At 37.3% G+C, this 25654-nt stretch overlaps 1 long non-coding RNA gene across 1 annotated transcript; it reads left to right on the forward strand.

The window, feature by feature from the left end:
- Positions 1-419: 419 nt before the first annotated feature.
- LOC115609652 lies at positions 420-25654 on the forward strand. The gene is made up of 3 exons (XR_003991938.1): positions 420-506; positions 2645-2721; positions 24901-25654. It is a non-coding gene; the product is annotated as an uncharacterized LOC115609652 (long non-coding RNA).

A 25654-nucleotide genomic window follows, 5' to 3' on the forward strand; every position in this document is an offset into this window, starting at 1 on the left:
AGAGACTGGATAAAGTTCCCATCCTAAAGAAAAAGATTTCCACACTTAATTAGTATTACAACTAGACTACTTGCTATTCTGAGAAGAGTAGCTGTCTTTTTGCATGTTTTACCAGAAATTTCATCCTGGACCAAAGGATCAGTTTCAATTAATCAACATTTTCCAATGAAAAATCCCCCAAAGGACATTTAAAAACCATGATAAGCTCTTAGTGTTAGTTATTGGCCTGTCCTAATCATTTTCAGAAGTGTTATACAGAATATTTCATACAGATGAGAATAATTAACACATGAAGCAATAGATGAAGTTCATATAGGGTATAGATATGATATGAATTCAGTAGAAATTTATCCAAGCTCAAAATTTAATGTTACTGTTAGAATTAATTTCATGCCCTTTATAGCCTTTTATACAGTTATTTTTGGATGGTATGAAAATTGCCCCTTAGAGGTGCTAGTCTTTTGCCAGTGTCAGGAAAGGATCCTTAGATGACTAACCTAGATAAGGTATGTAACTTTTAGATTAATTCCATTCTACATAATTATCTCAGAAATGCAGAAAAAGACTCAAAAAGTAAGAATCCTGCAAAGTAAGGCCTGCAAAGTGGGAACTTAGTTTATAAAAAGCACAGGTGAGGGATCTTAAAATGTCCTTGTGAAGGGTTCTTAAGGTTATATCTGAAAGATAGTTAAACTACAGTGAAATACATCCTTGCTAGCTCATTACTTCTATATATCTGTAAACACAGATTTTTTTTTTTTCTGAGTCACTTTTCCTCAGAACAATGAAATAGGCAACCTATAGAAATTCTCATCCAAAGAAAGCACAAATAGGGAAGTTTACAGCAAAGAAAGTGAATGTGGACAATAAGGAGAGGAACCTGCCTTTGCAATCAATAAGAGATTTTGAGGTTATCTGAAATCTAATAACTCCTTCATTGTCACAGACCAGAATAACAGGGTCAGAGCTGGGCAGAGTATGTCTTCCTTCAGAGTGGGTCACGCTGATCATCGTACTTTTATTATCCTGTTGCTGTGGATCATCTAAAATGATCAGTGTGACCATCTGGTTGGTTTCACCTCTGAAAGGTCCTTAGGGAAGGAAAAAAGTAGTTATCAAAGCTATCTCAAAGAAAATAGATTTTTTTTTTCAAATGGCCTAATCATCCTAGTTGCAAGAAAATGCTTTAACATATAAAAATGGTCCACCATTTATCTTTTTGTCAGCTAAGCATATATTATTGAATACTATTATGTAAATATACATCGTTGCAGTGCAACCATTAAATGTAGCATGTAAATTATAACAAGCAGCCTTCAAATGGGAAATAATTTAACTTCTTGGAGCTCTCGGCAGCTCTTCCACTTAATATTTACTGAAACTTTTGAATTGTCATGAAAAAACCTCTTCTGACAAGAAATGAGTGTGTTCTACCCTCTTCTGTTAATGTGTTCATTTCCTCTTTCTACATGTGTAAAAATATATGCATATATATATGCATCTCTATACCCTGTGGTTAGAATGAGGTGGTATGAGCCATTATGTGCACTGGCATCATGACTGAGAAATGGTCAAGTATCAGTATGCCAGATCCTCTTGCTGTAGTTCTATTACATCTAAATATCATAGCCTCACTCATGTTGCAGGGAAACGCGCAACCTACTGCTCAGAGCAGTATCAGTAGTGAGATCAGACCAGGACTGGGTCTCTCCTCAAAGGCTAGAGACTTCTCAGCCCTCCAACGTTGGAATGTTCTGGTTTTAATTCTATCCAGCTGCCCTTCTCTTTTTTTCAACTTATGCCTATTGTCCTCTCACCACAATGTGAATTTTTAATGTTTGTTTCTGAAATTCCACTTTGTTACTTCATATGTAGGTGCATAGAGTATAGGAAAACTTTTACAGCTTACCCACACATACTCTTTGACACTTTTGAATTCTAATTTCTTTTTAATCTCTTTGTTCAGCTCTATTCATGGAGTTGAAATCACATACATGTGAAAAATGAATCTTGCTATTACCTGGATCTTTAATCACTCAGTACTGTGACTTGGTAAAAATGTACACAGCTCCCACCAATTGCTTGCAAATTAATATCTCAAGAATCCCTCCCAGGGGAGGATGTGGCTATTTTACACTGTCTCAAGCTTAAGTGGCATTTTTGCTAATTTCAGTTAGCATTATGAAATTAATTGAGTCTTTATACTAGTAACAAGATACAACTACTTCAAAAATCTAGCCAGTTGTCAGGTGGAAAAAACACTCATTTCAAAGATGTTTCTGAAAAGAATTGGAAAAAAAAAAAGCGCAACCACTTTGTGTTTCGTCTTGGTCTCACTTAAAGTGGGCTAATTAGCTATTACAGTGGTGATAATCTTCATTTAAATCAGTGTAAATCATGTGCAAACAAAACTCTACAGCTTTTTTACCATATAAAAATATCACCAACACCGGCTCTTTACTTCTGTAGGTCTCTCATTTTGAGCAGCTGTGCCTGCTAATGTAAAGACACACTATGTTATCTGAAGTGTTTGTCAGGTAGGCTTGTAGAAAAGAAATAGAGGATTTTTGTTCAACATGCAGCATCAAATTTTAATCCAATGTTAAAAGGGAGAATTTTTTTTTCTCATTTTTTTTCCTTGAAGGTGCAGAATCCTGGGCTTTTGGATACCAAGTCTGGTTCTGCTTCAGTAAGTCAAACAGTGCTAGGCCTGTGGCTCAGGTATTTTAATTTTATATTCTACACTGTTGAATTGTTTAAATAGTCCCTGGTACAGTTTTGTCAAATAATTCTCCAGCACAGTTAGTAAGTCAGCCATTTAGAGACCCTTCCCAAAAGGACCTTGGGACAAAGCCACCCAGGTGCCAAAGGCACTTAAATAAGCCTAGCCAGACTACGTTAACTTGCCTCAAAAGCAAGGAACCATCCCTGCTGTTGTTTAGACAACTAGTATTGCTATAGCCCAAAGTAGACAAGGCAAGGAGTTAAGAGAGAAGGAAAGTGGACAGCAAAAATGGTTGGTTTACTGAGGCACTGCGTCACTGCATGTGTAACAATTGACTTGCTAAGGCTTTGTGTCCTGGGTGGCTGTATAGGAATTTTGGTGCAGGAGGATTAGCAGACACCCTTACCCTGGGCTTGCTCTGCACAGACTAAGTCTTACTCTCTTCCCCCCATTATAGCAAATGAAGAAACCATCTCAGTTAGTCAAAGCATTTTCTCTCCCATTCAGTAAGTCTCCCAAACAATTAGAGAATGGACTGAAAAAATGTTCCTGGCACTTTAAGTGTTGTTCAGGAACTGCAAACAATGTAACCACTATTGAAAATTCATCTTTTCTGAAGTGTTGTTAGAATAATTTAATTGTAGGCTTGTGTAGAGGGCAAATTAACTTATTTATATCGAGGGCTGCAGCTGACAATATAAATTTGGAATTATTTGTTTTCAGAGTTCAGCTTTGTCTTCTCAAATCCCCCTAGCTCTGCTGGCTGGCAAAGAGAAATAGAGAAGAGATGTCATACGGTGATGGAATGATCTTTTCACTCATTTTTTTTTTTAAGTCATCAACCCACGGATGTAATCTGAGCTTTCCCCTCTACTCTTGTATTCCTCAGCCCAATATAAAGAGGATTTTAATGTTGGATACTGACATATTTTACTGCCACGTTCAGCCTAGTATTGGACACTACCTCTTTGACTGTGATTTAATAAAGCCCATCTGAATAAAGATACATTTATAATTGTTTCAAGAATGGAAAATGTGGGAGGAAAAGTATAATTTCTTATGCTGCACAGAACAGAGATCAGAACAGGAAATTTCCAGTGTTAAATCTGTGAGTTCAAATTACAGCCAAGGTACAAAAATGGAAGATAGAATTGTGAACAATTGTAGCTGTTGTAAATACTTTTCCATGACAGGTATATTTACTAGTAAACATAACTTCAAAGAACTGAAGTAAAGGAAAGATGAAATAATCATAGAATGGTTATGATCATCTAGTTCCAACCTCACTGACATAGGCAGGGATATGTCACACTAGACCATGTCGCCGAAGGCTCTGTCCAGCCTGGCCTTGAACACTGCCAGGAATGGAACATTTACTACTTCTTTGAGCAACCTGTTCCAGTGCCTCACCACCCTCACAGTAAAGAACTTCTTCCTTATATCCAACCTGAACTTCCCCTGTTTAAGTTTAAACTCATTGCTCCTTGTCCTATTGCTACAGTCCCTGATGAAGAGTCCCTCCCTGGCATCGTTGTAGGCCCCCTTCAGATACTGGAAGAATACTGTATTATTGTTGTTATTGTTGTCCAATGTTATCATATTTACCAGTCTGGGTAATCTGACCAATCTTCTGTAGAAGTATGAGTTGGTTAGATGTCACTAACCTGAAAAATGATAATGTGACTCTCTTTAATAGCCTTATGTTGTAAAATCAAGATTTATCCAGGAAATCTAGGTTTTAACTCCCTTATCCCATTGCTGAGAACTTTAATCTTATTTCTGTGTTCGAATTTTCAGGAAGGATTCCTGTGAGCTAATTTTAGAATTCCAAATATCAGCTATAGCATTACACAATAATTTAGGTTGGAAGTGACCTCTTGAAGTCAGCTAGTCCAAGGTCCTTCACAGAGATCACATCAAGTTGTACAAATCTTTAACCTGTTGGATCTCAAACACCACCAAGGATGGAGGTACCCAAACCTCTCTGGGCAACTTCTGTCGCTATTTGATCACCTTAATGGGATTTTTTTTGTCATATATCTAATCAGAATTTCCCATGTCCTCACTTGTCTCTCTTGCCTCTCATCTTACTGCTGTGCACCTCTGAGAAGATTGTCTCTTCCTCTCTGTGTGCTTCAACCAGGTATTTGTGAGCACTAAGCTTCCCTGTGAGCATTCTCTTCTCCAGGCTGAACCCACTTCTCTCAGCCTCTTCTGGGATGCCATGTGCTCCAGCCCCTTGGTCAGCTTGGTGGCCTCCACTGAACATGTTTCATCTTTCATGTAATAAGGCACCCAGGAAGAAAGCATCACAAGAAGTGAGGCCATTTCTCCAGCCTGCCAGCCCCCGCTATCTTGATTATTCTCCCAGTTTGATGTCATCCACAAACTTGCTGAGCATATCCTCTGTCCTGTCATCTAGGCTGTGAACAGAGATACCAAGTAGTATTGGTCTCATCTAGTCTAAATAAAGTATGTGGAGTTTGTCAGTGTTTAAGGGAAAGAGCTGTCACTCCAAAAAGGTTATTCATCACAGCCCAAGCCTCCATCTAAAAGCCCCATCAAAGAGTGGAGGCAGCTTAATTTCTGGGGTGGAGTGACCGAGATTTTGTTTAGGTAGTGGTAACACTGCTTTAGTCTGGAGTGAATGTGTAAGAGACCAGTGGAGTTAAATTGGATTCATTCTGCTTTAACTGACAGAGAAATCTTCCTTTGATAAATTCTCCTCTGTGGGAAAATCCTTCAGGCTTTGTATGATCAATGGCCATTTTACTGGTAACAACACTATGAAAATTAAACTGGTGGTTTACAGCACTTAACTATTTTATCTTTAGTCCACTCAAGATGTACACAAGCCATTTGTAATGATTCACTCAATTAATTAGATGTGGTAGTTAGTATATAGTACACAGGACATGCAAGTTTTCCTGTAATCAGGATGAGCAATTTGTTTTAGTAAGATGGTGCTGACTTACAAGCACCTGGAAAAAAACTTTCCTCTGAGTAAATCTCCTTCTGCATGAGCCAATCCATGTATTTGGACTGGAATTAGTGTCTCCTAAACATCAGTACAGAAAGACTGTTTTAATCCATCCATGACAGATGGCAGGCCAGTCATTGGTCCACCTTGCTGTCATGTCTCTACACTTTGTTTTTAATCTGGTCAATAGTGTTTGCCAGGATAGCTCTCAAATCTGCTCCCAGACCCTGACATTTTGAAATAATCAACCTGGTTTACAAAAGAAATGCATTTAGACAAATTAATCAAATGGCTTTCATGAAGGAACATTTTCTAAAGTTTGTTCACTGAGAAATTCAGAATGAGAAATATTATTGTTGACAAAAAATAGATTAAGAGTTTTGAGATCCAGAATGCTGAGCAAGGATAAAAATCAGAAAGATAGGATTTTATTTTTTTTACCTGTAGCAAAAGAAGAAAAGGTCACTTGCCAAAAAGACAGCTGAAAGGGTATTAGTTTTAAAATTATAAGATTAAAGAGTGTTTGCTTGAAAAGAGTCTTATTATAAAGTGTGTAAAGGAAGAGAAAAGATTAAAATGTATGGAAGATCTAATCAGAGCAAAGATAAACTGTGTATCCTATAGGCTATAAGGGTTTCTGTGAGCTTTGTTTGCCAGTAAGGTTTCATAAGCCACAAAAGTCTGAAATCTTATTTTTAAATAAGAGGTTTTTTCTTCATGTGCAGGAGGAGCTCACCTCTTTTTCATTTTATATAGGTGATAAAGGAGCAAAGATGCCATCAGACAGAGGAAAGAAAAATTACTTAGACAAATTTCTCAAACATGTTGGGTATTTTTCAATGTCTAGGCCAGATTCTGCTGCCATTTCAGTTGGTGTAAATCCTCAGTATGGGTGGCTAAGTGTTCTCCTTTGCTATTTACAGAGGAGTTTGTGTGACTATTTGCATTGCTTTTTAATAAAAGAAAGTACTTACCATATGCAAATCCGGCATTTCATGGTAAACAATGTACCCTCTGAACTACAGGGCACCACACCTCCTGCTCTGTGTTGTCAAATGGCTTTCAAAACACATGGCAGTGCTTTCAGTAATATTCAAGTCTATTAACCCTTCAATTTCCATTTTTTATTTTATTTTTTTTTTCTCAGTGTTATTCTGGCTTGTAAACTGGCAAAAAAGAAGAAATAAAAGCTTTTGTAAAAGCAGGGAAAAATCTGGCTATGGTATTTTGTTATGCTGCTAAAATATTTCCATTTCTTCATGACTGCTCTCTGTGCAGCCAGCCCCTGCCTGCACTTCTGCATGGTGTGGCTCTGTCCCAAATTCCTGACTTTGCATTTCACATCATACCATTTCTCCAACTTGCCAAAGTCCCTCTGAAGAGCAGCAGATTGACTTCTCCACACAAGTTCCAAAGGGTATCTTCTGCCCCATTGCCCAAGTCATTAATAAAGTTGTTAATGTCACCCCAGTACTGACCCCAAACGTGGCACTATTAACTGGCCTCCAGCTGGGCTTACCCCCTGAATTTCCATCTAAGCATTTTTGCTTTGTAAGGCTGTGACATGCCATGTAATAACATATTTTCTTTTATTTAGGATAAGCTGCTCAGTCTTCTTTCTTTCACTGAAGAAGAAAACAAACCCCCAAACCCAAACTTGTTCTAATTCTTTTTTCTTGTCTGTTAAACCCTCCTCACCTTTATACTCAAAAAGTCAGCTGTCCAGCAACTTTGTGTTTCTGATCTGCTACTGATGTTTTGAGGGTTTAGGTTTTTTATTTTTTAAGCAGTTTTTTCTAAACGTTTTCACAGAGAAATCTAAAATTCAAGATCAGCACAGTCATAGCTACATAGATTCTTGTTCCCGTTTCTTCTTTTCTTGTTCTTCTTTTTTATCTCCCCCCCCCCCCCCCCAACATCTTGAGTATTTGGACATGCTTTCTGCTAAGGGAATTTTGTATAGTTTTCAAATCCACTTCCAAAACATGATTTGTGACTTTAACGTGTCTCTGTCAGTGCAGTTTTTCACTTGTGGGGTTATGTACAGAAATGAGGGAATGGCATGATTTCAAGATATGCAAATGCACTCATTTCACTATTTTATTCTCTATGTCTAGCTTCCCAGTTATGTATATTTCATAACTGCTACATGTAGATGTTATATAGTGCAATACCCTTCAGGAAAAAAAGTAGTCCTTGAAATATTGGCTACTTCCTTTGGGCTTTATGCACTGCTCCTTAGTCATTTGTTAGCTGGGGAAGATTCCCATTAAAATTAAATTTATTTGTATGAGTATGTCAGTTAGATTGAGGTACTTGCATATTTCACCTGTAACCCTATGACTGTCTATTTTTCAGACTGAAAAGATAACGCTAAGCTCCAAGCAGTCATATTTCACCTTACTGTGTTTCAAGAAATATTGCATTTATTTCCATGACATAAACCAAAGTAGCTTGACTCCCACTTAAGCAGTCTTCAGGAAAATTTTCAGGATACTCATTCAACCCATTTTTCAATGAAAAGATCTTTTCGAACCCAAGTGTATAGGAAGGGGTTTAAAAAGATTGTATAATATCTATCAGCAGAGAAGTGTGGAACATGCATTTATGATATTTGTAGACATTGAATTGACACAATGCAAGTCTGTGATATGCAGAGATGAGAAGTAAAAGAGCTTGAGAGTGCCTGACCCACCATTTTACAGCTGCATGCTATTTATCACCCACCATTCAGAGCACAGCAGGTGCCCACCATGGTGGAGTTCAGCAGAGTTTTCCATCTGTCTTTAAGAGGACTATTTGATTTCTTTTCCCCTCTCCTCTTCCTCCCAGACCACCTCTTTTTTAGTGCAAGCCAGTTCCAGAATAGCTGGTCTGCTATTAAGAACAAGGATAGTCTTTTTAGTCATAGGATTTTTTTTTTTTTTTTCCAGTTAAGCAACAGTTCCATAGGCTGAAAGAGAGATGCAAGGACATTTTATGGCCCATGCTCAGAACTTGATTTTAGAATCTGTAGAGTATGTGCTACAAGGGAAAATACTTTTTGTGGCTATTAATGAACTAGAAAACCATTCATAAAATTCCTTCTGTTCCTAATATCTGTGACTTCATCATGCTTTCTCTCAGTATCTTAATTACTTGTTTTGTCTCCGTCTGCCTCCCTTTCCTCCGCCTCCGCTTCCTCCATCTAGTTCTTAACAAATGCTGTTCTCAACTTTTAATGAGCTAAGTAGATGTGATGTGTCTTTCATTATCAGCCAACTAAATCCAAAATGATTCACATCATCTATCGTAACTGTATTTGCCTTTTGGGCACCACATTTGTCAATTGATCCCTTTTAAGAGTACAGCATTCCTCTTCTCTGTTGCACTCTGTGTTCCACCAGTGATAATATTCAAACACTAATTCACTGATTCTTTTCAGTGGGAGATGAACATTGCTGAGGGGTGAGAAAAAGCAAAGGCAAAGAAAGAAATGTGTGTTTAAGTTGATCTCTCAGGGCAGAGAAGGAAGAGAGGAAAGTTAGAAGACAGAAGGAAGTAAATTATTAGCAAGAATGTAGTACTGCACAAGAGAGGCTATTTTAATTTCAGACCTAAACTGGTAATTCCATGGGATGTGACAGTGAATCATGTAGACAGACTAGCTTGTATTTCTTCTAGCTCAGAGACTTCTGGACTACGCTTTACTGCAACAGAAGGCAATATAGACGTGTTAAAGAGAGCACAGCTTGGTAAGCCTCTTAAAGGCTGAAAAGGGAAAGAATTGATTCTTACAAGCAAACTCAGGAGAATAAACAATAGGGAAGGCAAATAATTATTTAAGGTAGAGGATAACGTCACTACAAGAACAGATAGTTATGGATCACCAAAGAATAAACTTAAAGCAGAAACTAGATATGTTTTCTGTCAGAGAAGGAGGGTGATGCAAGAAGATAGCTACAGGATTATTGAGGGTAAAGAAAAAAATAAAGAGTGAAGAGCCACCTCTGAACCCTATTTTTATTTTCTTGCTTAAATCCCTATGTGTTTTGGGTCAAGTTTATAATTCTTTATTCAGAAGAGAAATCTCTCCTGCCATTATCACAGATGAAAATAAAGGAGCTAGTAAATACTTTTTTATGCCTGTCCCCATCTTTTGGGGAAGCATCTTGAATTTAACAGGTCCATTTTTAAGAATTTGCTATAGGTAGACAGGGGATCATTAAGAAGGCCTGTGTTGAAAAAATATAGAAGGAATGGTACAAAGGAGGTACACTGAGGTGGTGTATTATAGTCTTCAGATATTAATGCAGAGTGGGAGAATATTGCCTTTTTCCAGAGAAATTTTCCTTACTAGAAGTATAACTTCAAGCTTCTAGATAATTGACACATCTAGGTCAAAGTCAACAAGTATTTCAGCAATTCAAGGGGAAGAGGAAAGATGGGTCAGCACATTTCATGTTAGCATTTCCATGAAAAGTTCACTTTTTCAGTCTGGTTTTAAAAGGAGATGTAGGATGAGAGACTGGAGGAAAACTTGGGCCAGATACATTCTTTCAAAGGAATAATGTTAATCTCTCCTGTCAAATAGATAAAGACTGCCAGAAAGAAAAAGAGAGAGCAGCAGAGAATGAGTGCACAGTGGTGCTTAGCTTAACTACCTTGCATGATGAAAAGTAAGTTCTATTATTTTCAGAAAATAAATAAACCCAGGAAACCTTTAAAAATAGAATTGCTATTCTCCCAATCCATAACTCAAATATTTACTACACTGTTTGCTTGCTACTTGAGAAGAACTGTAGCCAGAGATGTACATGGATCTTAATCACAGGGAAATCTTTTTTGTTCCTGAAAGCTTCCCTGCCTGCACTTCCCAATATTGATATACAAGAGGGGAAAGAAAAAAAAAAAAAAAAAGCAATTATTAAGAAATTCTTCAGATAAGTGAAGCTTTCCACAGGCAATGACTTCTCTCACACAGCAATGATTTGTTTCTAGCAAGGACAGTAAAGTTTTAAAGCCTTTATGAAGTTTGAAGGCTTGTACTGCAGAGAGAACAAAAAAATAGTTTTAGACTTAGAAATGATCTTGGTAGTTCAGTGTTAATGGTATGTGGATATAACAGCTGGGCCACTCACAATCTCTGTTCTGAGACTTCTAAACTTACCCTTTTTCTAGCATGTGACAATTCAGCCACAATATTTTTCCCATTACAGGTGTTACGTTTGGATTTGAGTAGACTGGGCAATAATTTATCTTTGAATGGGGGAAGGGAGCAGTAGTGCTTTATCAAAATTTTCTCTCAATTCCGTCAGTGCTTTGCTGACTTGCACTTAATCCAGATGCTATTTTAGTTTCACATAACTTCCCTGATTCTGTTTCTGTCTTATTCCACAGGGCTTTCTCTATGGCAGGTCATAACTTGGGTCATTACATTTCCCTCTGGGCAGTAGCAGAGGCTTTCTTCTATTTGTCTTATTCAACTGCTGTGAAGTCTGCCCATGGGTAGCAAGAGTTTATTACTTTTTTCCCCTAGTGGGTTTTTTTTTTTTTCCTTTTTCAGATGCACCATGCCAGAGTGTGCTGCTAAACTATCAGAACTCGTGCTTCATTGATTTCATTTAGAAGCCTTTGTATGTGTATCTTTGCCAGAGAATCCACAGTATTATTCTCGGTCATATGCTGACTATAATCCTTTATATTAATGGTACACTATCTTTTCAGCTTTCTGCTGCTTGACCCTTGCCTTAAGCTCTGTGTATTTCTGGTAAATATTTTCCAGCATATGATCTTGAAGCAAAAATTAGGTTAATGCTGGTATTTTTCATAGTATACATTTCCTGTTCCTCGCTGTCTATTTAATGGATTTTCCAATTAAAAGGGACCTTCCTGGCCATTTTATCTGCCCCCTGCATTACAACACTAACAAAAGCTGCACAGCAATTGCATGATAATGCAATGACAGTGGCCCATCTTTTTTGTCCTTCAGCTTTGGGGAGAGCACATATACATGCAGATGTTCATAGCTGTTCTCATTCTGTCACTTGAAAAAAAGGATATTCAGAATTTCAAAGACACTTGGAAATAGATATGCACTGAAAAGTTAATGTTTATGAACAGGATGAGGTATGATATGGACTGTCTTCTGAGCACCCACTGTTTATTTTCATGCTTGGGCAAAGTCTTTAGGGGATGGCTCTGTTTTAGCACAGTGAGGTCAGAAGAAGAATGTCCCATAACACCTCTAGTCCTTCATGCAATAGCTCTTAAGTCGTTCACACATCCGAAAGATTCAGCAGCTGAGGAACACTGGTATATTGCATGCTGATTTACTCTGTGTTTCAGTTTCTATCAGTATCATCGTGTGTGGCAAGCAAGTATTAAAATGTGTCCTTTCACTGATCTTTATCTGCCCCTGAGGGTAAAGGCACAGCTGATCAGTTATAGATCTGCTTTCCTATGGAACTTGGACAAGCAGATTTCTATTCCCATCCCGCATAGGGTACACGTTCAAACAAATACCCAGAATGATAAAAAATATGTCAATTTATATGTAAATGCCAGTGCATTAAGCACTCAGGCCTCCAGGCTCCTGCCAAATTGGCAACAATGGTTGGGTTGTTACAAGGTCTGAGTCCCCTTACAGAAAGAAACAACTTATTTTTTGCCTATTGAAAAATTTATCTGAAGCATGTGATGAATTTGCCACATTTATTTGTTCAAAATCCAGTTCTCAGAAAAATAAAAAAGACTGAGTTAAAAATCCAGAGACTATTGTTAATTCAGTTTTCATTTTGTAATAAACTGGGGGGGGGTGTGTGTGTGTTGAATTTTTTGCCTTCTGACTTTTAAGTCTACAAGTTTTACAGTTTTCATCACTGAGTTCAGAATTATTTTCTTTAAAGACTGACATTCTTGAGTATTCAGTTTTCTCCAAGAGAAACACAACTGCTGTGGCAATTGAAAAGGTTAAGCCTGAAATAAAACCTTGGAAGAAAATAAAATGGAATAAAAAAATTGTACTTAAGGAATTATTAGTTGTTTTTTCATAGAAGCTAGATTTCTGGAGGTGATCAACAGGTGATTTGGGGAAATTCCATGCTGAGGTCCAGAGACTGTCAGAAAGGCAGACAACCCACGGGAAGAAGTTTCTAGTTTAGGGACACATCTAAGGGAAAGATACTCATGGAAATATGTGAAACTATATCATTGAGGTATTTGTCTGGATAATCTACCAGACAGATATATCCGAGCATATGCTTTTAGATAGATATCATCTTCAGGGATCTCATAGCACTTTGTCTCCTTTTTTTATGCTTTGGAAGTGCTTTTTATACTAGGATGTGGAAGAACATGTCTTTCTTTGTATTGTAGGCATTGATTGTGTTCAAGCTACTTGGCTATGTAACCAACTTTTGAAGGCTTAGACCCTTTAGGGAGGTTAAGATGATGTATGTAAAAATAATATACATTGAGTGCAACAGCTTATCCTTATGATAGCATCTGAACTTTCTGCAAACAGTAAAATCAGAGGATACTGTCTATGTGAGTGAATGTATATACATTTGAGTACTGAGATAGATAACCTTCAGTCTGGGATATACCAAATGCCCTATCAGCCAGGAAATCTCTCTATGATTCTCATCAGGCTGATAGGGTTTACTCCCATTCATGCTTGCACTGGGGATGAAAAGGATTGCTTATATATTAAAGATGCTGGCTTAAGGAAAAAGTGGGAATTCAGTGGACTGTCAGCAACAGATGGAGATCTGCCTGTAGAGGAAAGGGATATGAAAACAAGTAGAGAGTAGACTCTTCTCTCTTTCTATATATGGAGGTAACAAGGGAATGGAATGTATCAGAGCCTGAAAAAAAATCCAAGAAAAAGGGAAATATTAACTGAGACCTTGATTCCTGTTGTTTTTCACTTTACATAGTATGCATCTTATGAAAATATGTATTTATTTTTTTTGGGGGGGGGGGTATGTATGTAATGATTTAAAAGTGAGATTTTTGAAGTTCTCTGAATAACATATTTTGCAAATTTCTAACGTAGTTATTTCATTATTTTTATTACTGGTTGAGGCTGTCCTTTGAGATTGATGGGACCAGGCTGTGGTGTGCAAGATTACATATCAGTTGGCTGTGAGATGCGCTCCTGGAAGATGTAAAAGGGTCTTCAGACTGCTCAATCTGTAACTGTGATGTCCATGTTAAAAACAACATTTACATTTAGAGTTAAATCCTTTTATTCAGGACCATGCCAAAGGTGGGGAGACTGAATTATTACGGCCATCTGGTAAGAGTGCATGCTGCATCTTATGTTGTGTGTTAAGTGGGCAAAATGGTGTAACCATATTCAATGTCATTCCTGGGCTAGAATATTGTAAATTGAAATATATTTCCTACAGCACAGTAATCTGCTATAATTTTTTGAATAGCTGATAGAGTAATTAGTTGTAACTACATTAGGGAAAGAGTTGAAGTGAATTAAAGCCTAGCTAATAACTGTAGAATTCATTGACGCTGAGGTTCCTGTGGCATCTGCTTTCCTTCTGGATTTCAGTGGGGTAAATGCATAAGTCTGACAAACACAGTTTAATCCTATTTGATTGTGTGTATGTAGATAAAGAGAAAATGCTGTTGGTATTTTGAAAAATAAAATGCTTCATACACCTTTAAACATCAGTGCTTTTGGTCAGATAGTTCTTCTTGCTGTTCATAAATGTATCTTTGATTTTATGTTACCTCAATTGCCTGAAAAATACTTTTTTCCCTGTGATATCATGACAAGCCATCTTCTCTGTTGATTTTTATTTTGGAGATATTTGAAGCACATGGTTGCAAGCAGAAAGTTGCCTCTTTTTCAATTTTTTTTTTTTTTTTTTTTTTTTCCGTTGGCCACAAATTCTAGTGAACTTTTTCCTTTATATTTTTCAGGCTAACATGCTCTGATAAGATGCCCCATCTTTTTCCACCATTAGATTTCTTTTGGGGCAGTGGCGAAATTGAAAAGAGTCTATATTTCTGAGATCTCTTTAGGTCATAAGAATGTATCAAGAAAGAAGAAAAGTTGCAAGATGGTGGTTGATTAGATTGATCAAGCACAGTTCATTCATGGGTTAACACCCTGCCATTCCTATTGCTATTTCTTTATACTTTTGACACTGTGATACGAAGGGCATTCTTTATTCTTTTTTTTTTCACCTGAGTTCTATACAGAGCTTTTTCTTCTTTAGTAGTTTAAAACCTATGATGTTGTTTGTTTTTTAGTTTGTTTTTTGGTTTTGTTTTTTTTTTTTTAATAAATAGGGAATGATGATATATTTTATGCATTGATTTTTTTATCCTTTTTTTTTTTTTTTTAAAGCTGTAATCCTTATATAAATAGTGTCCTGGTGTGAGAGAGGTCTATTACTCTGTTGTGCTTAGAATTTAAGAATCAGAATGAGCAGCAGCAGAGGAGGAGCAAAAATTGTATACGCTATATCTTCTTGACAGAATGCCTTTTGGAAAAACAAAAACAAATTATGTAAATGACTGAAACAGGAATAGCTTTAAGAAATTTAATAAGCAGGGTTTTTTAAAAAATATCTTAAAAATTAAATAAAATAGCAGGTCATAACTTTTCTAGAAAATATCTACAAACCCAGTAAATGTTACCAGCCTAAGAGCTACTGACAGCTTCACATGAGCCCTGGCTTGTGTCTGGAAACTATCAGAAATTGTTTTTTTCCTGTGCTGTTAGACCTGTCCTTAGAAATACAAACTGTCATTTTATCCATGCATGGAATAACGAACTCTGGTGGACTAGATGCATTTACTGTGGATTTGTTCATTCCTGCCTATGCCAGAATAATGTTAAAAATACAAAGCTTTTTTTTTTGCAGAACAATTCTCTGAGCGAGAACTGGAGGGTGTGCAACTGTATCAGTGAGAAATTCAGTCTGGGATGTTGGTGGAAAAGCTGAAGAAGTAACCCTGTCCATATTGAAGTTAACACCCAAGGTAGCTCAGGTTTCTCTACAGTCCTGCATTACAATACTCAGCCCTTTGCTCACCATAAATGAGAAATAGACTGGTGAGTAGGTTTTCAGATTTTCCATAGTCTCTCTACAGACAGCAGTTCAGCTGTAATCACATTTATGATTGAATAGGTACTTCACAGACTTGTGAATTAAATTATTTATCTCTTCGAAAATATCAGCAGACAAATCTTGAGTTTTAAATGTTGACACTTCTCTTAGGAAGCAGGAAGGAAGAGATCAGGAGGATATCACAATGCCAATTAATGGGGCCAATCCTTCAAGTAGAACATTCATTAGGTTATATGGTAGTCTCTGCAAGCTGTTCAGAAATGCAGTCCAAAGCATATTTAACTGTAGAGCAATACTTTCAAAAACTCTGAGAATAACTGGAGGAACAGGAAAATTATGTGATAGAAGTTCAGCACTTTCAAACGGCCTTTCCCCTTCTCTTTCTGCAATAATAGAGTCTGAAGCCAACACAATAGCTGTAGGGTCAGGATGAATTTCGACCTTTGTTGAGTTTCCCACGTTATTAGCAGAGCAATAGACATGGACGGATAAGACATTAATGAAAGGATGTCCTTGAATTATGTTGTTTCCAGTATTACAGATGAATAATAACGTGATTTTGCTCTTAGTTTAGTATATTGAGCAGAAAAGAACAAGTGAAGTAAATGATGGAGAAAGAGTGTGAGAAATGTATGAAAGCAGCGGTGGAAAGAAATCAGTGCACTCTGTGTTATCTACTGAATTCTGCATTTGGGAAAAATATTCCTGTTGGATGAATTCCTATCATCTTCACTGGCAAAACATGAACTGTAGAAAGGTTTTGCTTTAGAAAGTACACGGTGTTTCAGGTTATGGAAGTATTTCATTATATCTTACAAGGAATTTAGAGCTGTAAGGGACAGGACATGAAATATGTCCCTATATTGAACTCAGTAACCTCAGTTGTAAGCTAAGGCACTAAATTCTTAATAGATATAAATATGGATGTACTTTAGGTAAAGATCAAGTGAAACTGAAATACCAGCAATGCCAGAGGCCATTGCAATGGCAGGGAATCAATTGGATAAAATACAGCTAGATGAGCTTACAGGGCACATGTATCCTATACTGTTAGGTCCTAACCAACCTTACCTAATGGAAATTCCTTACTGAAACTAAATCTGGAAATGTTTGATCCTGGGCATGTGAGCGAGAGATAGTACTCAAGGATATCAGAAATAAAATGTTCATTTCATCCTATTGGAGAACTGATCTACCCAACCAATGTCTCATTTGTCTGTCAAACATTTCTGATGGAAAAAGTGAGTAGATATAAATGCTGAATGGTTTTGTGTATATATATATAGAGGAAAAATATATATATATGTAAAATCTAGACTATAGCAAGCCAACTTTGGGTGCAGTTGGAGCAAAGGAAGAGAGAATGCCCAGTCTTATACCACACAACCCTCATAGTGATGGTCTTGAGGACTATGAGTTTATTCAACAGGAGGACACCGATACAGTCCTGTCGTCTCAGTAGACAACAGATGAAGGCATGAAATACTCACTGATTCCAAGTCACACCCATTCACTAACTCCCTCCCTAACACTTAACTACTGCTGCTCAGGTGGTGCTGATGTTGCAGGAAGGTGGATGAGTGGTAAGAGGAGTGTGGGATGAAACAATAAAAAAATGATAAAGCTTTCCTCCATGCCATTGCTGGGTCAGGGTGGAGAGCCCAGATTTCATAGAAAACCATAGCAAAGTCAGTATGGATGCCATTAGTATTGACTGGCTGTAGAATTATGTCTCTGCCTTGCCAGCCAGCCAGTTTCAATGGCATTATGATAAAACTGCATTACTGTTCAAAACATTCTACCTACTCAAAACCATAGCTCTCCTTCCTGAGAGGAGAGCAGGGTCCTACTTCCACCAGTTCAGAGCCTGTGCTCTCAGAGGGCTGCCTCAGCTGGGCATGGCCATTGGGGAGCTTAGGCTATCCCACCCCTGTGCCTCCCATAGGGAAAGACAAGGGCATGGGCAGTCAACCACTGCCCAAACAGGAACTGACTGCATCCCTTGAAATCACTGGAAAAGAAAATCATCTCCAAATGATTTGCTCACAGTTTAGCAGATGCCAGGGCTCCACCTGGTGACTCCCAGCCTGCCACAGCAGTCACCCCAGCAAAGGCAGTGCCAAGGGGTGGGTGAATATATGGGTCTTTGATGGGAGAACAAATGGCTTCTACACATTGGCAGGTTGTGGATTAAGATGGTATAAATTCACAGTGGGAGACAATGCTTCAAGCCATTAATGAACTTTCTGCCACCCCCCCCCCTTTTTTTTATCTGCTTTATCAATTGCTACTACAAGCCAGCATTAATAATTTAATGTGAACTTGTTGAATTGTAACTCCCTTAATTTATGAAGAGACAAAAGAATGTCTTATCTCTGGGGCAAAATCCCTTACTTTCTGTAAGCATTGCTTCCTGGTCAGTTGAACAGCCTCTCTTTCACTTTTTAGCTGCATGAGAGTTGTTTATTAATCTCATGTGGTCCATGGGGAGTCTTTTTATAAATGTTTTAATAAAATGTATTCAGTGAGTAGGGTTGGTGTCCATGTGAATTTCAGCATCCTGTAGGGGGTGGCCTACAAGAGGAAGGAGAACTGATAATAATAATAATCAACCTTCCAGAGCTTACCTACGTGGCTTAGTTACAATATTTTTGACAACATTTTGCATGATTGCCTCCATTTTTTTCAGTTTTCTTCTCTGGATTCATTAGAGAAACCTTTTTATTTTCTCAGTATTTTCTTCTCAGGAAATGTGCATTACTGACATAATTCTTTGTAAAAATATGAATGATTCTATAATTGGTTCACAAAAGAAACAGACACACTTTCTTGCTAGATCTAATTGGAGAGGAAAAATCCTTCCTTACCATTGCTGGTATAATACTAGCCAAATGCAGAGCAAACTCTTACTGCCCCTAAATGTTTTGCATCAAGTTCTTTGGCACTTACTGAGTTCTCTGTAGCTGATCATTTATCAGGTAATCATCTCATTGTGGATGGTTTTAAATAATTTCAATTCGGTTTATGTGAAACTTCATGGTTTTGCACTTAAGGACTTTGTTTCCCTTTCAGTTTGGGAGAGATAAGACACTGACATTGTTTTTCCAGTTGAAAGAAACCCAAAATATCAAAGCAAAATCTAAGTGATGCTGGTAAAAATCTTTTTGTGCAGAAATGTAACAAACCCTCTTGTATTTTACCTGTTTCGTTCAAAATGCTGTCTGTATCCTTCTCTGGCACCTGGAAGTGGCTCAGATCTCAGTCCAAGTTTGTGGAAACCCTCATGAACCTCAATGGACCTATCAGTAAATATGTCCTCAGCTTAGGGTTCACAGCAGAGCCAATCTTATGCACAACTGAAATATGACAGTGAAAGAAGTTACTCTGACCTTTGTTTTATTTATTAAAAAAATCCATCATTGTTCTAATTTTTTTTAACGGCGTGTTTGGAAAAAACTTTCCTAACCATTCTAGGTCAAGTATGAATTTATATGCTTTCTCTGCTGAATATGGGAAAATGTTTATTCCTCTTCTGCTCAGCTGCAGAGACTTCCAGGTAGCTACAGGAGGATTTCATCCTATAAGTAATGCTTCATTCACTTGGGCTTGAGGGATTTTTATTCATAATGCACTATAAATGTATTTATTCATTCATTTGCATTTCCCAAAACTGAATGTTGCTTAAAATACATAACATGAAGAGTGTGGAAAACAGTGAGATATGCATCCTTAGTGTTCATCCAGCCATTGTGCTTCCTCCCAGTGATGGTGGCCACTTTAGGTTAATAATTATAAAGCGCTTGGGGGTCGCTCAATATAAAAACCATAATGTAAAAAATACAAGAAGCTATCATTGCTGATAATGTGGCCTTCCTGAATACTTGCTATGCATCAGCAATAATATATCAAAAAAAGATGTTCTAAAATTTGGCTTAATGCAAGAATTAATTAGCTTTCAAAATAAATTTCTGGCCAAGGAGAACACTTGGGGGTTTCAGGCAGGACTGCTTGCTAGAGACTGGCAAAGCAGCTCGCTATATACTTAATTGAAACACTTTGCCAGCTCATCGCTGTTTGCCCATTATGCTCAGGTTGAAAAAGCAGATCAGGAAAGCTTTCAAAACACAATCACTTTTATATCCGAGCCAGTCACTTTATTTTAGAGTGAGTCTAGTCAGGAGGAAAGAGTTTGTGACCCCACAATAAAAAAGCGCTAACAGGAACAAGCCTAATTGTTTATTTTCCTTTGCCCTTCCAGTACTGAGCCTCAGTCAGGATGTCGCTTTGGAGAATATTGTATCTTATTAAAAATAAAATAAAATCAAAGTAGGGAGCCCATTGGTTTTGGAGGTTGTTGGGGGGGCGGGTTTTGGGGTGGGTTTTTTTCATTCCTCAAGCTGTAGTATAATCTGTGGGCTGGTCTATTCACAGCTGGTATTTGAATTAGTAACAAAATCAAATGATATAGGAGTTTGCCCTTGATATGGTGCTCTGGGGGGTTGACTTGGGCAATTTCCATTGATGTTAATGGAAATGATGTTTATAAATCACCCACACATCAGTGGGGAAATAGATGCTTTAGTCTTCTGAATGCTTAATGTTCCAGTATCACAAACTCAATTCTGACCTTTTAATATTTGAACAGTTACTTCTTCTTAAATGTACAGAACATGAATGATTTGTTCACTAATTCTCAGTTTGATGTAGTTTCCATCGAGAGGCAGAGTGGGTTGGTTTTGGTTTGGATTTGCCTTTTTTTTTTTTTTTTTAATTAAACTCTTGAAAGATTTTGTAAAGGACTCCACTGAAAGTCTGTAGGACACTGGCTACAACTGTATTAGTAAAGGAAAGAGTGCTAGTGATCATCCCAGGCACTGCAGTTCAATTGTGCATGCTGTTAAATAGCTGGAAGTGTTTCAGGCATGCTGGAAGCCTGTGCTGTGTAGCATTCTACCAAATACTTTGTGGGCTTATTTTGAGAGTTAGCATGAGCTGAGGACCATTCTCAAACAGTTGTCTGGGTGAAAACATTTTTTTATGAAGGACAGGAGAGTTTAAAAATATCGATTCAGACTATTTCTTGACAGGTGAATGAGCTGGAGAAAGTTTAATTTTGCTAGCATAGACTTTGTCTCTTTTTCCATTGTATTACATAACCTGTGTAGTTCGTAGGCTTTGCAAGACTGGGAGCATCCTGTTGCCATTAATCATATGTCTTCCTCTGAGAACCTTCTAGGGAGTCTGAAATTGTGTTTCCAGAACATGTACAAGTAGGAATAAAGCAGTAGTTCTTCCAGGTTCTTCACCGTGCTGAGTATCCTCCTCAAACCCTAAAATGACTGATTAGTGATAAATGTCACTAACGAATGAATGAAATGAGTACTTTTTTATTAGGCATAAGATTGAGAAAAAATATTTGTTTTGGTCCCTCAGCCAAGAGGCACAGAAAGACAGAATTCTACATAACTGGTGGACAACTATAGACAACTTTTTTTTTAAAGAAGTTTCTTGAATGAACTGGATGAACCAGAAAAATTGTATTTATTGTTTGTATACACCAACAGCCATGGTTACTTTCAAATCACTGACCAAGAAATAATCAGTTTTGTTACCCCCAAAAGTTATTTATTCCCTACATTGCCTATTTTAACAAAACTTTATATTATGTGAAGATTTGGATACCAGTGATGGTGTGGGCAGTTGTGGTTTTGGACTCTAGGGAATCATTCTGATGTTGCTGCTAATTTATTTGTTGATTAACTCTCATCAGGGGCTAAATATTTAAAGTTTGCAACCTGCTCTATATCCAGCAGCTTCAGGCTTTTAATTTTAATATTATTTTTACACATACTGCAGCAAAAGAAAGCACATGTCTAAATAGTTTTCTTTTCCTCTCTTTTTTTCCCCTCTGTGGTTCTCTGAAAGGTTAGGTTTGACAATAGGAATATAGTCACAGATACTCTAGGCAACAAATGAGAAATGTTCTTTTGTGACTTAATGTTGGCAAGTGATAATAACCAGCGAACCATGAAATACTGCTGCAATATTGTTCATGACTTTTCTGTTTTCTAAGATTAATTTTATGTTCTGAAATGAAGTGACAATCATTCATTATTCTGTTTTACATAGCTTGCACTGGGAAGCAGATATGAAAAGCTTAATTTTCTAGTCCACTTGCAGCAGTGTTCCTAGTGAAGAATCAGATATATGTTTAAATATTCCTCGTTTAATGTATACAGTATAATCCTTTTGTTTAGGCTTAGTAAGAAATGTCTGGTTTAGGATAGGGCCAGCTAATGTTTAAAAGCAGAAATTACTTTTCTCTCCTAGGGGTTAAATAGCTTTAGTACTAATTATTAATAGACTACAGGTGTGAACTTTGCAAGAATAATTAATTTTGAGCTACTGTTTTCTGAGAAGATACCATACTTTTCTAAAGAAACATTTTCCCTTTTCTCCAAACCATGGTCTCTTTAAAATGCAGCAAACAGGAATTTAGCCACCAAAAACTTCTTGCTGCCAGCAATTTATATTCTACAAGTAGATTAGAATAACTTTTTCATCAGAGGAAGCATATATAGTTCTCATATCAAACCTAGTCTACCTTTCTGTGTACACCACTATCTTTTTGTCCATAGGCTGTTGGTAAGCAAACAATTTTAGAGCTTTATAGTGCAAGTCTTACTCATCTTGAGTAGCACTTACCTGTATCAATTCTTCTATTGACTCGAGTAATATTGCTGCTCTGAAATACTTCAGATGAGTAAAGCCAGGAAAAAGAAAAGCCTTTAATTTCAAGGTCAAATGGATGGGGGAAAGTAGATAGCAATATTTTCAAAGTTAATATGGTCCTTTTTATTTTTTTAAACATATGTCCAGTTATGTATGAGGATATAATCATTTAAATACTTAAGGGCTCAATTCTCAGAACCAAATCATTTTTTATTAAGACCATTTTTATTAATGTTAAATGTCTCAGAAAGGTATTTCAAGAAGCTAAGCACTGGCTTAGGAATTGTTTATCTGGAATGGGATACATTCAGAATGTAATTGGTACCCCTTCTTCTGGAAAACTAAAGAGTTTCCAAATCTGAGTGCATATATTACACACTGGATATTTTATTTTTTTTTTTTTTGGCCATTTCGATTAAAGTAGGCTGGTTTAAAGAGGGGATGATGGATTCAAAAGGAAATTTCTGCACTTCTGAACATCAGACCAGAGCTAGTAGAATTACCTAAGCACAGGATTAGGTGCCTGGCATCAACAATTGGCAGCATAAAAATACTGATCTATGTATACTGCGAGTTAGGAGCCAAAGACAAGGGGCTATGGTACACCCATATGAAACACTATCCTCCCAGCGTCTCTTGCACTGAGTAGTATTAACTGGTGGATCAAACAACCGCTAATAATTCTGGATTCTTAAAATAAACAGATTAAAAAGAAATCCTCTGTTTAATATTCTGATAAGTAGTCTAAACTCCAAGGTGATGTGCTCTAGCATTACTCAGTTGGGTTCCAGCTGTTCACACATTGCAGGCTGTTGTTTCCTGGTTTAAGAATAATCCCTTTTCTGGAGTGTTCTGATTAGATAATTGTTAAAAGAAAGAGTAAAATGTTAAGTTCACTACTATTAGTTACCAAAGCCTCAGTTGCCAGGATTAGATACAGTCCTGCTGCCACTAGATGTGCAATAAATAGTGTTTGTGTTAAGAGTCAGAGATTACTTTTGTTAGAGACAGCTCTGCTCATTATAACTCTACTTGAGAAGCCTTCTTGAAGATTCACAGCAAAGCCCATGCTAAGACTAAATATAAAGCCAACATCCTAGTGGGATTTAAAACAAATAGAAGATAAAGGACCCTTCTTTTATCTACTGAAATGGCCACAACTTGAAGTGGATAATTTACTGAATTGCATTTCATTTCCTTGTAATATAGTACATGACATACAAGCAAGATTAGGTGTTGGGATTCAGAAGCAATGAAACAGAAGTCTGTGGGTGCTTGATAGATATTATAAATTTCTTTAAAACATGTTTTATCCAAGTAAATTCAAAAGAAGGCTATATGCTGTTATTCAGAAAAAAGGTTTTATGGGGTGATCATGGATTTTGCAATCCAATGACATGCAGTGGTTATATCTGAATTACTCATTTTTTATTGTGTAATTCAGTAAGTCTTCCACAGAGGAGGTGTATACAAGAATGACTAGTAAATGTATTTTCTGTATGGAGAATATAGAATTTTGCTCTAAAGTTACTGAAGTTGACAGACAGAAACACTGTGCACAGGACAGTTTTGGAGGCTGAGAGCTCAGTAAGAAAGAGACACTAATCAAAAAGAAGGGAAGTATTGACTTCTCTATCTATATTTCCCCATTCCTATTAAGAGAATGTTGTTCCTTTTTTCTGTGTTTTACAACAATTGATGTTGGCATAAAAGCTCCAGGATGTTCAGCATAGGATATGTGCAGAGTGCAACTGATTGCTTCAAGGGAAACTTTCAGGTTAAAGTCAGATGACAAGTACTGTTTTCTCAAAGTGTTTAAGTCTTCAGATAGAATTTCAAATACCTCTAGTCCATCCAAGCTCTAGTCTGGGCACCATGTCTGTTTTGGGGATTGGTCTAGCCCTTCAGCTGTTGGATCATTTGGACACTGAAACTTTCATCCTACAATGCTGTAGAATAGCCAGCCACATCCATTTTCTTCTAACTCATGCAGTTTTCAGCAGAATTTTGGACATATAATCACATGTAAGGATATTTACAAAATACGCAGATATCGTTTGAGTGCTCAAGGATAGCAAAGAGCAGGATCATGCAAAAGTGTATCGCAAAAAAAATACTACCTTTTTTATTTGAAAATCCTTTTCTTTGTTATTGGCTGTAACCAGCTCTGCACTGTACATTCCCTGTATGAAAACTCCCACCCCCAGCAAACAAGAGATGAAAACTAATTGAAGGATTGATTTCCTGCACCAATTTTAATGATTCATACAGATTTTTTCTGGTACATAAAGAAGTTGTAACTGGGCCTGGACAGAAAGTAAAGTGAATTCAGGAAATTATTGTGTTTCCTCAGCTAGAGATGATTTTTTTTTTCTTTCTCCTAGGAAGCAAGAAGTTATGTTTTGCTGGAAATAAACAGATTTCTCTGAGTGGCAAATGAAACTTGTTTGTCACAGCAGAGGGCAGAGCTGAAGGTCGGAGCAGAAACTCTGGTTGCTGTGACACATTTTCATGAGCTGGATCATCTCTCTGTGATTGACAAAGCTGACACTTGCAAGAAAGAGAGTGAAGGTGAAGGGGCAGCAGATTTCCTCATGGTTCTGGGGAGAGGGGGGAAGGTAAAAGAGGGACTGATAGTAAGGCCTCTAAGCAGGAATTTAACATCATAAAAAAATAAGTAGCTGGCTAAGTGGCAGAGCCCAAGGTTGAGCCCTTAGAGGGGCAGGTAGAGGAACAGATGCTTTCCAATGGACTTTAATCATCTGCTGCCCTGGTGGCTTTCTCTACCACCTGCTAAGGTTCAGGGCCTTTGTTTTTTAATAGCAATGCAAGGGAATTAAAGAGGTGCATGGTACCTGGGAATGAAGGAGTGGTACTTTTGCCATTAAAACAAATATATGAAGAAGATATATTGCAGCCAGGTTCATTATAAGATGAAACAATCCAGACTAAAATCTTGCAGCAGAGTGAAATGAATTTCCAGTGTATCTTAAAATCATCAAACGCTGTCTTGAAAGGTCGATTTCTTTGTGTTTCACAGTGAGACTTGCATTTCTCCTTCTGGTGATACATGTACCTGCCACAAATTTCTCTCCATGTTTTTCGCACAGCCTCAGTCCTTTCTATATGGGAAATAGA

Source organism: Strigops habroptila, chromosome 6 (assembly GCF_004027225.2).
Source record: "Strigops habroptila isolate Jane chromosome 6, bStrHab1.2.pri, whole genome shotgun sequence".
Lineage (NCBI taxonomy): Eukaryota > Metazoa > Chordata > Aves > Psittaciformes > Psittacidae > Strigops > Strigops habroptila.